Source organism: Balaenoptera borealis (assembly GCF_965194805.1).
Source record: "Balaenoptera borealis genome assembly, chromosome: 3".
Lineage (NCBI taxonomy): Eukaryota > Metazoa > Chordata > Mammalia > Artiodactyla > Balaenopteridae > Balaenoptera > Balaenoptera borealis.
In genome coordinates, this window is record NC_138866.1 from 73,318,864 (window position 1) to 73,331,029 (window position 12,166).

Genomic DNA, 12,166 nt, shown 5'->3' on the forward strand with positions numbered 1-12,166 from the left:
TTTTCCAGCATCTCAGGATGCTTGTGAAACAGTAGGGAAGGGGGCAGGGCACAACGTTTGAAAGAATGACATAGCCTGAGGACATGACATAAACTGATTACAACCAAATGGGTCCAAGATGGTGGACAAGTGGCAGATTTCCACTAGCTCTTGAGCCTCAGTACACGCTCACTGTAACACATCAACAAGCTAAATGACACACCCACAGGTGCCATGACAGTTCCAGAGCTGACCATAAGGATCAAAAAGTGGGTGGTGTGGGGCTTCCCTGGTGGTGCAGTGGTTGAGAATCTGCCTGCTAATGCAGGGGACACAGGTTCGAGCCCTGGTCTGGGAGGATCCCACATGCCGCGGAGCAACTAGGCCCGTGAGCCACAATTACTGAGCCTGCGCGTCTGGAGCCTATGCTCCGCAACAAGAGAGGCCGCGATAGTGAGAGGCCCGCACACAGCGATGAAGAGTGGCCCCCCGCTTGCCACAACTGGAGAAAGCCCTCGCACAGAAACGAAGACCCAACACAGCCAAAAACAAATTAATTAATTAATTAATTTAAAAAAAATACTAGCTTTAAAAAAAAAAAAAAGTGGGTGGTGGCCCAATTCCTGGAAATCCCCACCCATTCCCAAAAGAGCTGGAATACTCCTCCCACTCATTAGCCTATGAAATTACCCACCCCTATAAGAACTGACAACCCCCTACCCTGGTGCCTTTCTCACCTTCTGAGATGGCCCACACTCTGCCTGTGGAGGGTGTTTCTGTCTAAATAAATCCACTTCTTACCTATCACTGTGTCTCTCACTGAATTCTTTCTGTGCTGAGACACAAAGAACCTGAGCCTCAGTAAGTCTAGACACCAGGTGAGTGATTCTAATTAAAAGACCATGGGTTCGAGTCCCAAGCAGGGTTTTGGCCAGGTTTGAGTCCTGGCACGTGGGTTCAAGTCCCAATCTGAGTTACACGGTTTCACTTGAGGGCTGGTGACATACGTGGAGGAAGGGTCTCCTGAGGAAGGGGGCAGTGGTGAGGAAATGCACCACTGATGCAGGGATAGCATTTGCAGGCAAAGCGGCTGCTCGTACTTGCCAGCTTCACAAGGAAGCTGAGGTTAAGAGTTTCAAAACAAGTTCATTGCCAGTAAAAAAAAAAAACAAAAAAAACAATCAAGACTTCAGCTCAGCAACTGCTCAGCAGCAACTCTGTCTCCCCACCTCCATACCCTACACTAGATTTGTCTTAGAATTCACCTACAACACCTCCTAGAGGCCTGGCCTTCATTCTCCTAGCCAATCACCATCTGGTTCCCAGGGTGAAATTCAATATCCAAACCCAGAGCAACAGCCTCCGGTCCTGGCGGTGGATATCAGAGCCTCAAGGAAAAGCCGGCCACCACAACGTTCTCCCCAGTGATGTAGCTGGCGTCTGGAGAGCACAGGAAGGACAAAGTTCCCACAGTCCTCTGGCTGCCCTGCCCTGCATGGAAGGGGGAGAGAACTGCAGTCTCGGTGCATGTGCTAATGAACCCTGACCTCTGTCTCCCTGCTGACCTGGCTGGAGGGCCCAGCATACCTCCATCCCTGTTTCCCACCTCCCAGGCTCCTCCTGTCCTCCAGCTCCCGGCTCCCAGGCTGTGCAACCCCAGACTCGGTGAGAAGAATTTCTGATAAGCCAGGATGCAATCAGAGTCCTGTCTCCTCTGGGGACCCCACCTACCTCTGCGATCCACAGACATTTTTAAAAGAGTTTTGTACAGCCAGATTATATTCAAACTGAAAAAATTCAGAGAGTCAGTGCTAGATAGGATTGTGAAGGGCAAAAGAGTGGCTGCTCTTGGCAGATGTGTGCCTTTTGGCAAAGATGACCCTGCTTAGGGCTGGGGCTGGGGATTCCACTGGACCTCTCACAGAAGCCAGAGCCCTGATTCTGCTACAGAGAAGTGAGAGGCTGCTCTTCTCAGAGCCCCGAGCGGCTTGCCCAGCCGGGGAAAGCACAAGGTGGTTGGCGTGGGAACTGCTGGCAGCTGCTGAATCCTCACCACTCGGCTGAAGTCAGTCTTGACATGTCCTGGAGACACACCGTGCACCCGGATGCCCTGTGGGGACAGCTCCACAGCCAAGGACTTGGTAAGTCCCAGTGGGGCAGTTTGCTGGTGGTACTAATCCAGCATCTAAGAAGGAAAAAGAAACAGTAAAAGTACACTGCCAGTGAGGGGAGGAGCTCTTGCTGGACCTCCAGGGCTGTGGAGGATAAACCTTCTCTCTCTTAGACCCAACTCAGACGCTCCTCCCACTCCACCCCTGGGAATTACCAAGGAACAAAATTGAAGCAGGAGCAGGATGAAGCCCGGGCTTAAAGAAAAGTCAGGAAGGCAGAGGCTATGTTGGTCTATGCTCGACCCAGAGAGAAAAGCTTAGGTGCGAGGTCAGGGAATGGGACTGAAGAGACCCAAGGCCAGACCCCTGCTGTACCATGACGTGGTCGACCTTGGGCAAGTCACTTAAGATCTCTAGGTCTCAATTTCCTCATCTGCTATGTGGTTTATAAGCACTGCCTGTTGATAGTCACAGGAATGCCATGTCTATACTGCCCCCTGGTGTGAGATTTTAAAAGAACTCTCCTTTGAGCCCATACAGCCCCTCTGGTGCCAGACTTGGTGAATGCATGTTCAAGACACCCGCTTCCTTCAGGAGAATAGAGTACCTCTCCAGGGTGCGTGGCTTGGCGAGCAGAGCATAGACTGGATTTCAGCTCCCACTTGTCCCTGTCCCTGGACCTGTTGCCTTTGCACAGTGAACAACCTGTACAACCATCCACGGCAGCCCTGGGTGTGTGGGGTTTGAATGAGATAAAGGCAATGAGTGTGATTTTAAATGTGGACCAGAGAGATGTTCAGTGTTGTGCACTTGGTTATTTTTATCACACAGGATCAGTATTCACTTCCCCGACACCCTGGCGTCCATTCCACTGCCACCTTCCAAAGCTCCCCACTCACTGTGTGGAGGTACATAGACAGCAGCAGTGGCAATCAGCACCGCAGAGCCTCTCCTGTGAGGAGACAGACAGGTGTGATGAGGTAAAAGGTGAGCACAAATGAGAAGCAGATGCTCCCAGAAAATGGGCTTCTGATGAGGAGACAGAACTGAGCTATAATAGGAGAAGAAGGGAAATTGGGGATGGTGCCAGGGTCTCTGGGGAGAAGTAAAATCTTTGGGGATGTTGGGCCTGAGAGGGTGCTGACACAGCCTCCCCTGCTGGGAAAGCCCAGGACTCCCTGGAACCAGTCACAGGGGCAGGGCCAATCAGTAGCTGGATCTCTGGAGGACAGAGCGGGGAGCCTGGAGGCAGCCGTCAGGGTGAGGTCGGTGCAGCCCAGGGGAGAGCCACTCCCACAGGAGGGAAATGCGTTTAGAGTCACCTGAGTTCCAAATCTAGAACTGTTTCTGATTCAGACAAGAAGAGGTGAAAAGCAAAGGGGGGGAAAACTTGGCTACCAGAGTCGTGCAGGGGAGGGCCTGAAGGGGCTTCCTCTGGCCTCTTTGGAGGGGTTTGGCTCTCTGGGTTACACTACCAGGCCCTGGGCCTGGCATCTGCCCTGCCATTCTCAGAGGACACAGCCCGTCAGGGGTGATTGGGGCTCCTCTGTGGGTTTGGAATCTGCCGGCCACATTCCTTCCAGACAGTCCCTTCTGCTGTGTTGGCCACATCCCCCGGGACAAAGTAGCCTGCAGATGCGGTTCAGGAGGTGACGGGGGACAGATCCTGGCATCCAGAACACACTCCTTCTACCTGCTCTCCTTGGGATATTCCACTGCGGGCTCCTTCCCCAAGTGTCCCCTTGGCGTAGAGGACAGCAAGGCAGAGTCCCCCCAACTCCACGGGCCCTCCCTGCCCTCCCCCTCTTCTCCACGAGGGGCAGCAGCTGGCTCAGCGGCACAGCTGGGACCTCACGTTCACGTCCAGGATCTGCAGTCAGAACGGGGTGGGGAAGGAGCCACCTCCACTCCCTGGAGTCCCATGGGGAGGAGCTGGGGGTGTGGGTGCTCTTCTCCCAGGGTGCGGAGGAGGGGTCTGAGGGACCTGCTCGCCCACCAGGAGCACTTGGCTTACGAACCCCTCGCTGTCATTCGCGTACAGACCCTCCTCATGGCACATCACCCTCCAGAGAACCAGGTCAGTGAAAATAGCATCAGGAAAGGACATTAGGAAAGCTGGGTTGTGAGTGCCTGCTTTAATGAGGAGAGGTGAGAATTTGCACAAGGTAAACAACAGTGCTGTTTTCAGGGGCAGATGCTGAAATCTGACTTTCCTAGAAAAGCCTGAGCCTGGGCAAAGGAGGCAGGGAGAGGAACTTGGCTGGGAAAGCCAGGGAATGTGAGAACCGAAGAGAGAAAGTGGGGCAGAGTCTGCAAGGAGAGAAAGGAAGGGGTGGTCAGCGGAGGAAGACTCGACAAGGAGGAAAGAGGGAACGGCTCGCCCTGATCACAGGACCCACCTCTGCGGGCATCGGGGGAGGGGTCAGGATGGTGCCCTCAGAACAGCAGGGGCAGGGGGTCTGCAGAGGCAGCAGGAGCCCCTGCTGTGCTTAGTGCGTTCCATCTGGGATGTCGGGCAAGGGTCCCTTTTCTCAGCCATGTCTGGGGACAGGTGAGGTGTCCCTGGGACAGCCAGACTGGAGGGATCAGAATGGGTGCCAGTGAGTCCAGACTACAGCAGCCTCAGGTTTCTGAGCCAGGAGAGAGGATCTGGCCCTGAGCGGGTGTGTCCCATCACATCTCAGGCTTGGAGGAAGGCTGAAGTAGAGAAGGTCTGCAGCATCATTGGCCACCTGGGCAGATTGACCCAGGTGTACTCTACCCATTGGGACCGGGGGCTGTGTTTCCAAGGAACAGGAGGCAGCTGGGAACACGTGCAGGTGTGTGAGTAGATTTGGGAGACGGAGAGAACCTCACAGCTCCGTGCTCCCCGGGCCTCACCTTGTCCCCCAGCTGCTTACCGGCCCCCAGGGTGCTCCCCACCAGGGGGTTGACTGCAGCACTCACAACAGGAATTTGACGCCCCCAGCACTCTAGGGCCTGGGGGGAGACAGAGGCAGCACAGAGGGTGAGGAAGAGACGAAACTGTGGACCAGAAACCTCCTCCCTCCCTCCACAGTCATCTGGGAGGGCTTGGCTGATCCAAGTGGGTCCTGGAACACTGACCATTTGCTGCCAGCTTCACTGTGGCCTCATGCTTGATTCCTCTCACCCTAAGACACTCTGGGAGAAAACTGGATGGTGCCTAAGTTAGAACCCTGCACTTGACCTGAATTCAGAGCTCCCAGCGCTGCTGGACTCTCTCCTTTCACCCTTTATACTTCCAGGCAGACACCTCTTCTTAGCTCTCCCTCACTTCTACAAATCTTCACTCTTTAAGTCCCATGTACCCGGAGTCTCTTCTCTGGAAAACATAGCTGGCTGATTCCCACTGTCGTTTAAGGCTCTTCAAAAACAACCTTTTCCCTGTGAGCCCCCAAGAAGAGTGCCCACTCCCACAGTGACCACGATGGGCTCCCCAGCCTGGCATCTCCCCTGCTCCGGTCCACGGAGCAGCCCCTGTCGTGGGCATTGTCCCAGCTTCACCAGGCTTCGGGCATCTGTACCCTGCAGGGACCTGCCAGGGGCAGAGCCACAGTCTTGCTTAAGAATGTGGGATTTGGAGTGAGGCAGGGCTCGGTTCAGAATCATCCCTGACACTTAAGGTCTGTTTCCCACCGTAAAGCTGTTATAACAACATCGAGCGCCTCACATACTAATGTGATGGGGTGTTGGTATATGTCTGGCACTGGGAAATATCCAAAATTATGTTAAGGAGTGTTTTGACTTCCCTAGGCTGGGTCTGTGTGTTCTGATCTCTGCACCCGTATCACCCTCATCCCTGGCCCCTCAGTATGGACAACAGCCACTCCCGCTTCTCAGCCTTCCCCACGTGGCACACGGTGCCCGTCATGTTCAACCGCTCCCCCTGCAGCGCTGCCACCGCCCTGTCCACGTTCTGCTGCTTCCAGCTGCTGACCACCACGTGGGCCCCATCCTGGGCCAGATGCCAAGGTAGGGTGAAGCTGATCCTGCAGGCAGAGACGGCTGTGATGGCTTCAGCCCCTTCCCTACCTCCACCTGGGAGCCTAATCATGAGACATAAAATGTATTCCCCTGTGTCCCAGACTCCAAATCTGTCTGAGAAAAAAAGAAACTAACTTTTACTGAGCACCTACTATGTGCTGAGCCTTCACAGTGTCCTATCACCCATTCTATCATAAAGGCATTATTATCCAAGTATAATATTTTACAGAAGTGGTTAAGTAAAGTCACAAACTGCCCAGGGAAACAAATCTGGAGCCCGGATTCAAATCGACGTCTGAGTCCAAAGCACCTGCTCTTTCCAGCTTCTCACTCTGCCTCCTGGGAAATGGGAGTGTTTAATGACAGAAGCTCACTCTTGGAAAGATGATAGTTTCCAGAGCTGGGTAACAGGATAGCGGATTGGGCAGGGATGTGGGAGAAGGAAATTGACAGCAGATCCCACTCCGTAATGGGGATGATACATCCCTTGGATGCATCCCAGTTGGGCACTCCCATTACTCAGCTACATGTGGACTCGGTGACCACAGCCTTTTTGTCAGCCGGTGCACAGCTCCTGTCTGCCCTACTGCCGTGCATTCTTATTGAGAGAGGGAGTGGCCCAATATGTATGCCATCTGTATGCTCTGGACTCCCAAATTTATGTCTCTAGCTCAGGTCTCTCTCTCGAACTCCACAACTAAGATGTGGTGCAGCTGAAAATAAAAATAAACAAATAAATATTAAAAGAAGAAAAAGAAAGAAATGAGCAATGAGAACATGCCAAATTTTTTTAAGTGTGTTGGATATGGTCAAAGCACTGCTCAGAAAGAACACGTAGATATATAATTTTAGATACTGTAATTAGAGATTATTTAAGAAAGATTGAAAATTATAGAAGTACGTTTTCCATCCAAGAAGCTACTTAAAAAAATAGCAAATAAACTCAAAGTTGAAAGGACATTTAGGGACTTCCCTGGTGGCGCAGTGGTTAAGAATATGCCTGCCAATGCAGGGGACGCGGGTTGGAGCCCTGGTCTGGGAAGATCCCACGTGCCGCAGATCAACTAAGTCCAAGAGACACAACTACTGAAGCTCATGAGCCTAGAGCCTGTGCTCTCCGACAAGAGAAGCCACTGCAATAAGAAGCCTACACACTGCAACGAAGAGTAGCCCCCGCTCGCCGGAACTAGAGGAAGCCTGTGTGCAGCAATGAAGACCCAACGCAGCCAAAATAAATAAATAAATAAATAAATAAATAAATAATAAATAAATTTATTTTAAAAAAAGAAAGAACATTTTAAAAGATTAAGGCAGAAATTATTGAATTTAGCAAATCAACAATAAATTTGAAATGAAATTTACAAAAACATTAAAAGTAATTTTCTTCTGATGGAGTTTTGATGGGTGATGGAGCTTCAGGTGTTTTCTTTCCCTTGACTTTCTACTTTACTTCTCTTACTAGATTTTCTAGGAATAGTGTTGCTTTTATAATACAAAGACCCTCTTTTAAAAAAAAGTCCTGTAACACTTACCACAGAGGATTTTGAAAGACGATCTTCAAATGGCAACACATTTAAAGCTCCAGTAGTAAAATCTGCTTTTTAAATTTGATGGCCTTGGCTAAGTTGCACACTTAAACTGTACGAAAACTGGCCTGTTCTTAGATTTGCTGAACGATTAGCACGGTCCTAATCAGCTGTGCAAACGTCAGCCACACTTCCTAGACATAGGGATCAGTAGGAAAAGTCTAGAAGGAGTTCCCTAAGGGATAAGATCAGGCTTCCTCTCCCGCACAGCAGAATCCTAAGGAGCCTCGGCCCAGCCTGACCTTGTGTTCTCAGGAGAGGAAAACCCAGAGCCTCCGAAAGTGGAGAGTGGCAGGTCCAGAAGCGCCTCTTTGATCAGTGGCTATTGGCTTCTGCAGCCTGGACTGGAGATTTGGCGTTTTATCCTCAGGGATTAAAAAAAAAGAAGGAGGTTTGTAAATCAACTATACTTCAATTTAAAAAGAAAGAAAGGAAGAAAGAGAAAGGAAGGAAGGAAGGAAGGAAGGAAAAGAAAGAAGGAAGGAAGGAAGGAAGGAAAAGAAAGAAAGAAGGAAGGAAGAAAGGAAGGAAGGAAGGGGGAAAGTCAGTGTTCCCTTGGATAAGGACCTAGTACCCAAAGGGTAACCAGGCAGGGCCAGAAATGAGTCTTTAGAAGAGCACAGGCACACACACACACACACACACACACACACACACACACACACACACACACACACACCTTACTGCTGTCTGGGTTTGGATATGAGGAGCCCCTCACTGGCCACACTCTGGTCACTCACGGTGGTGACCAAGGCACATCCCTCACCTCTAGGCTCCAGCAGCACAATCCTGGCATCTTGTGGGATACAGAGTAAGTTAGGCAGAGATAAATTCCTGTCTATAGTCCCAGCCCTGGGGGGATATTCCCACCCACCTTTCCTAGGAGATAAGTGGCCTTTCTGGAGAGCACAGAACCTTCCCTGAGATGTGGGTCCTAATGACCCTTCTCTGATTTATGGATGGGGAGCTTCGTAAAGCAGCAGCTCCTCTCTGTAGATTCCCAGATACTGTCTCCCATGGGCATAGACATTTAAGGCTTAGCTTCAACCCCCATTCCTTCTTCTCTCACACCCCCTTCAGAATATTCCGATGAGCTCAGCCTCCCCTCCCTATTCTACCTCCTAGTCTTCTTTTTGAGTCATTAGAGCATCAGAACAGACTTTCTGTTTGCACAAATCACACACATGGGCATAGCCCAGACCCAAAAAAAGGCCAGCCCTCCGAATCTGTCTACAACTGGCTCCATCACACTCAGACGCCTTACCTTTGGAGGTAGTAGGAAGGGAGGTCGAAGTAGGGGTCACTACCATACGATAGTGGGAAAGCCCCAAGAGGGAATGGGTGCAAAATTAGGGGAGGAGACTGGGTCACCCATGGAGAGATTTTAGGAGGTATGTGCATCCCACATCAAGAGTGTCATTTGATGTTCAAGCCACCAACACAACCATGATTCTCCATTTCACTCAGTGCACTTTGTAATGGCTGTAATTATGTTTCAGTTGGTAACATACTTATCTGTCTTTCTGACATTGCACCATTCAGATCCTTTACTGTGGTGACTGCTTATTCTGAGTGGTGTCTGCCACACCCAGAGCATTGTTCTGCAATTCTAGCTGATTGACAGACTAACAGAACAAACCACATCCTCTGCAGAAGCACCAATGTCCTTACTTATGCAATGAACTTTGCCAACACCTTCTCCTTGAATATCTAGTTTTTACAACTTTGCAGTTGATCCTAGTGTTCTGTGATGGTTTGTTTCATTTTATAACTGAAATTCTAAGTAGATATTAAAGTAACAAACTTCCAGGCTACAAAGTATTTTACCCCATAGCACTGGAAGTGTTTTGAAACCCATGCTTTTCTGTTTCCTGTTTACCCTTAATATTATATCCTGAGCAGTCTTCATGGCATTAAATAGTCTTTTAAATATGATTTTCAGAAGATTGTATATGCCACCTAATAGATGGTCTACAATTAATTAACAATTTCCTGTTGTTGAATTATTTATGTTGTTTTCAGTTTTTCCTTATTATGTATAATGCTGTGTTTATCCTTGTTGATAAAGCTTTTTTCCCCTACCTGATGAAATCTTTAGGCTAAAGGCAGATAAGTAGAATTGCTAGGAAACAGATATGAATATTTTAAAGTCTTAATGCAGCTGTCAAACTGCTTTTCAAAAGTCTGTACCATTTTACCCTCCAGACAACAGTGTATAAGGGCCCATTTCCTTCACTAATGGTAACGCTTTTTAAATTTTGCTTATTTGGGTAATAATGTGTATAGAAATTCAAAGAAAGTGTGCAAACCCAGTGTGGCCATGGCTGGGTTATGTGGCCTGGCAAAAGTCATCAGGCTTTGTTGTATTTGGAACATAAAAGTTTATGACTGCTGTATCTTCTTCAGGAATTATAAAATTTTATCAGTTGAAACATCCTTGTTTAAATGCATTGTCTTCTAGCATCCATTATTCCTGACAAGAAATCTGATGACAATCTAATTGTTATTCTTTTTCTATATTACTTACTTTGCTTTCTATGCAATGAAAAATGGATGAAAAGTTAGATAAATTATAGCACATCCATTGAATAGATTATTATGCAGCTTTTCAAAAGAATGAATTATGTATGTATTATTTACTTGAATGGATGGTCCTTATATATTATCAAGTGAGAAAAGCAAGTTGTAGAGAAATATATACCATTTTTATAAAAACAAACATCAACTACAAAACTCTATACATTTGTAATCACATTTTGCATACATTTTCTAGTCTAGAGAAAGGAGCAAAAAGGTAGAAACCAGGCTATTCAATGTTTTTTTCTATTTTTTGTCTGTGCTGTGAGGCATGCAGGATCTTAATTCCCCAACCAGGGACCAAACCTGTGCCCCCTGCAGTGGAAGTGCAGCGTCGTAACCACTGGACCGCCAAGGAAATCTAAGGCTGTTAGTTTTAGATTCCTCTTTATTTAGGAGAGAGGGTGAAGATTATGGAGTACATTAATAATATAAACACTAATAATGTTATTTCATATTTGTTTAAATTTGAATTTTCTTTACTACTAGAGGTTAGGTATCTTTTCATGTTTATTAATCATTTATTTGATTATATTCTTCTGTAAATTTTCTACTCATATTTTTCATACTATTCTATTGGACTGTTTGGGGTTTGAGGGGAATCAATTTATAGAAGCTCTTTATATTTTATCAATCATGTGTTGCACATATTTGCTGCAGTATATCATTTGTCTTTGACTTCGTTTATGGTGCCTTTCGCCATGCAAAAATGTTAAATTGTTATGTAGCCAAATATATTTGTCTTTTTCATTTATCTTTCTCATATATAAGCTCTGAGTTTCATGCCATGTTTAAGAATGTCTCATCTGTTTTAAGATTATTCCTAAATATTATTTTAAATTTTAATTTTGTCTACATTTAGATCTTTTTTTATTTGATTTTTATTGGCGTATAGTTGCTTTACAATGTTGTGTTAGTTTCTGCTGTACAGCAAAGTGAATCAGCTATACATATACATATATCCCCTCTTTTTTGGATTTCCTTCCCATTTAGGTCACCCCAGAGCATTGAGTAGAGTTCCTTGTACTATACAGTAGATTCTCATTAGTTATCTATTTTATACATGGTAGTGTATAAATGTCAATCCCAATCTCCCAGTTCATCCCAACCCGCCCTGTTCCCCCTGGTATCCATACATTTGCTCTCTACGTCTGTGTCTCTATTTCGGCTTTGCAAATAAGATCATCTATACCATTTTTCTAGTTTCCACATATATGCATTAATATACAATATTTGTTTTTCTCTTTCTGACTTACTTCACTCTGTATGACAGTCTCTAGGTCTATCCAATCTCTGCAAATGACACAATTTCATTCCTTTGTATATACGTACCACATCTTCTTTATCCATTCCTCTGCTAATGGACATTTAGGTTGCTTCTATGTCCTGGGTATTATAAATAGTGCTGCATTGAACATAGGGGTGCAAGTAGATCTTTAAATTTTATGGGATATATCCCAATAGCCCTCAACACATGGGTCAGAGAACCACTGTGAAGATTCTGCAAGTTACTAATTATGTCTATTGCAATTACACATTTAGGATGGGGAAAATAACAACAGAGTGAGTCTGTGGACCAACTAGACCTACTGTGAGTCACACTTGAGCTCAGACTCTATTGGTCACTTGACCATCATAAACCCCTACTTTAACTAGTAGGCACAGTGGTGTTTTGGGTCCCTAGGAATTAGCATCAATTCAGAGCCAGTGTCTAGTAATCCCTGAAATGTCTGGGTATTGTCTTTCTCCAATGAATAGTAACCTAAAATATGATCACAAGTACTTTGGGGGAAGAAGATTTATGGTATGTATAAGTGGAAATGATGGTATGTACTTTTGGAAATGACGCAGAGCTATTCTTCAAGGGGATCCAGCTCCCTTCTCAATCAAAGGGCTCTGGATCTAGAA

At 47.0% G+C, this 12,166-nt stretch overlaps 1 pseudogene across 1 annotated transcript; it reads right to left on the reverse strand.

Annotated features, from left to right (window-relative positions):
- Window positions 1-1,051: 1,051 nt before the first annotated feature.
- Window positions 1,052-8,285, reverse strand: LOC309625856 (dehydrogenase/reductase SDR family member 2, mitochondrial-like; annotated as a pseudogene). The gene is made up of 6 exons: window positions 5,933-8,285; window positions 5,523-5,646; window positions 4,971-5,069; window positions 3,946-3,960; window positions 1,902-2,152; window positions 1,052-1,470 (listed from the first exon to the last, which is right to left on the reverse strand). The product of its transcript is annotated as a dehydrogenase/reductase SDR family member 2, mitochondrial-like (transcript).
- Window positions 8,286-12,166: the final 3,881 nt, after the last annotated feature.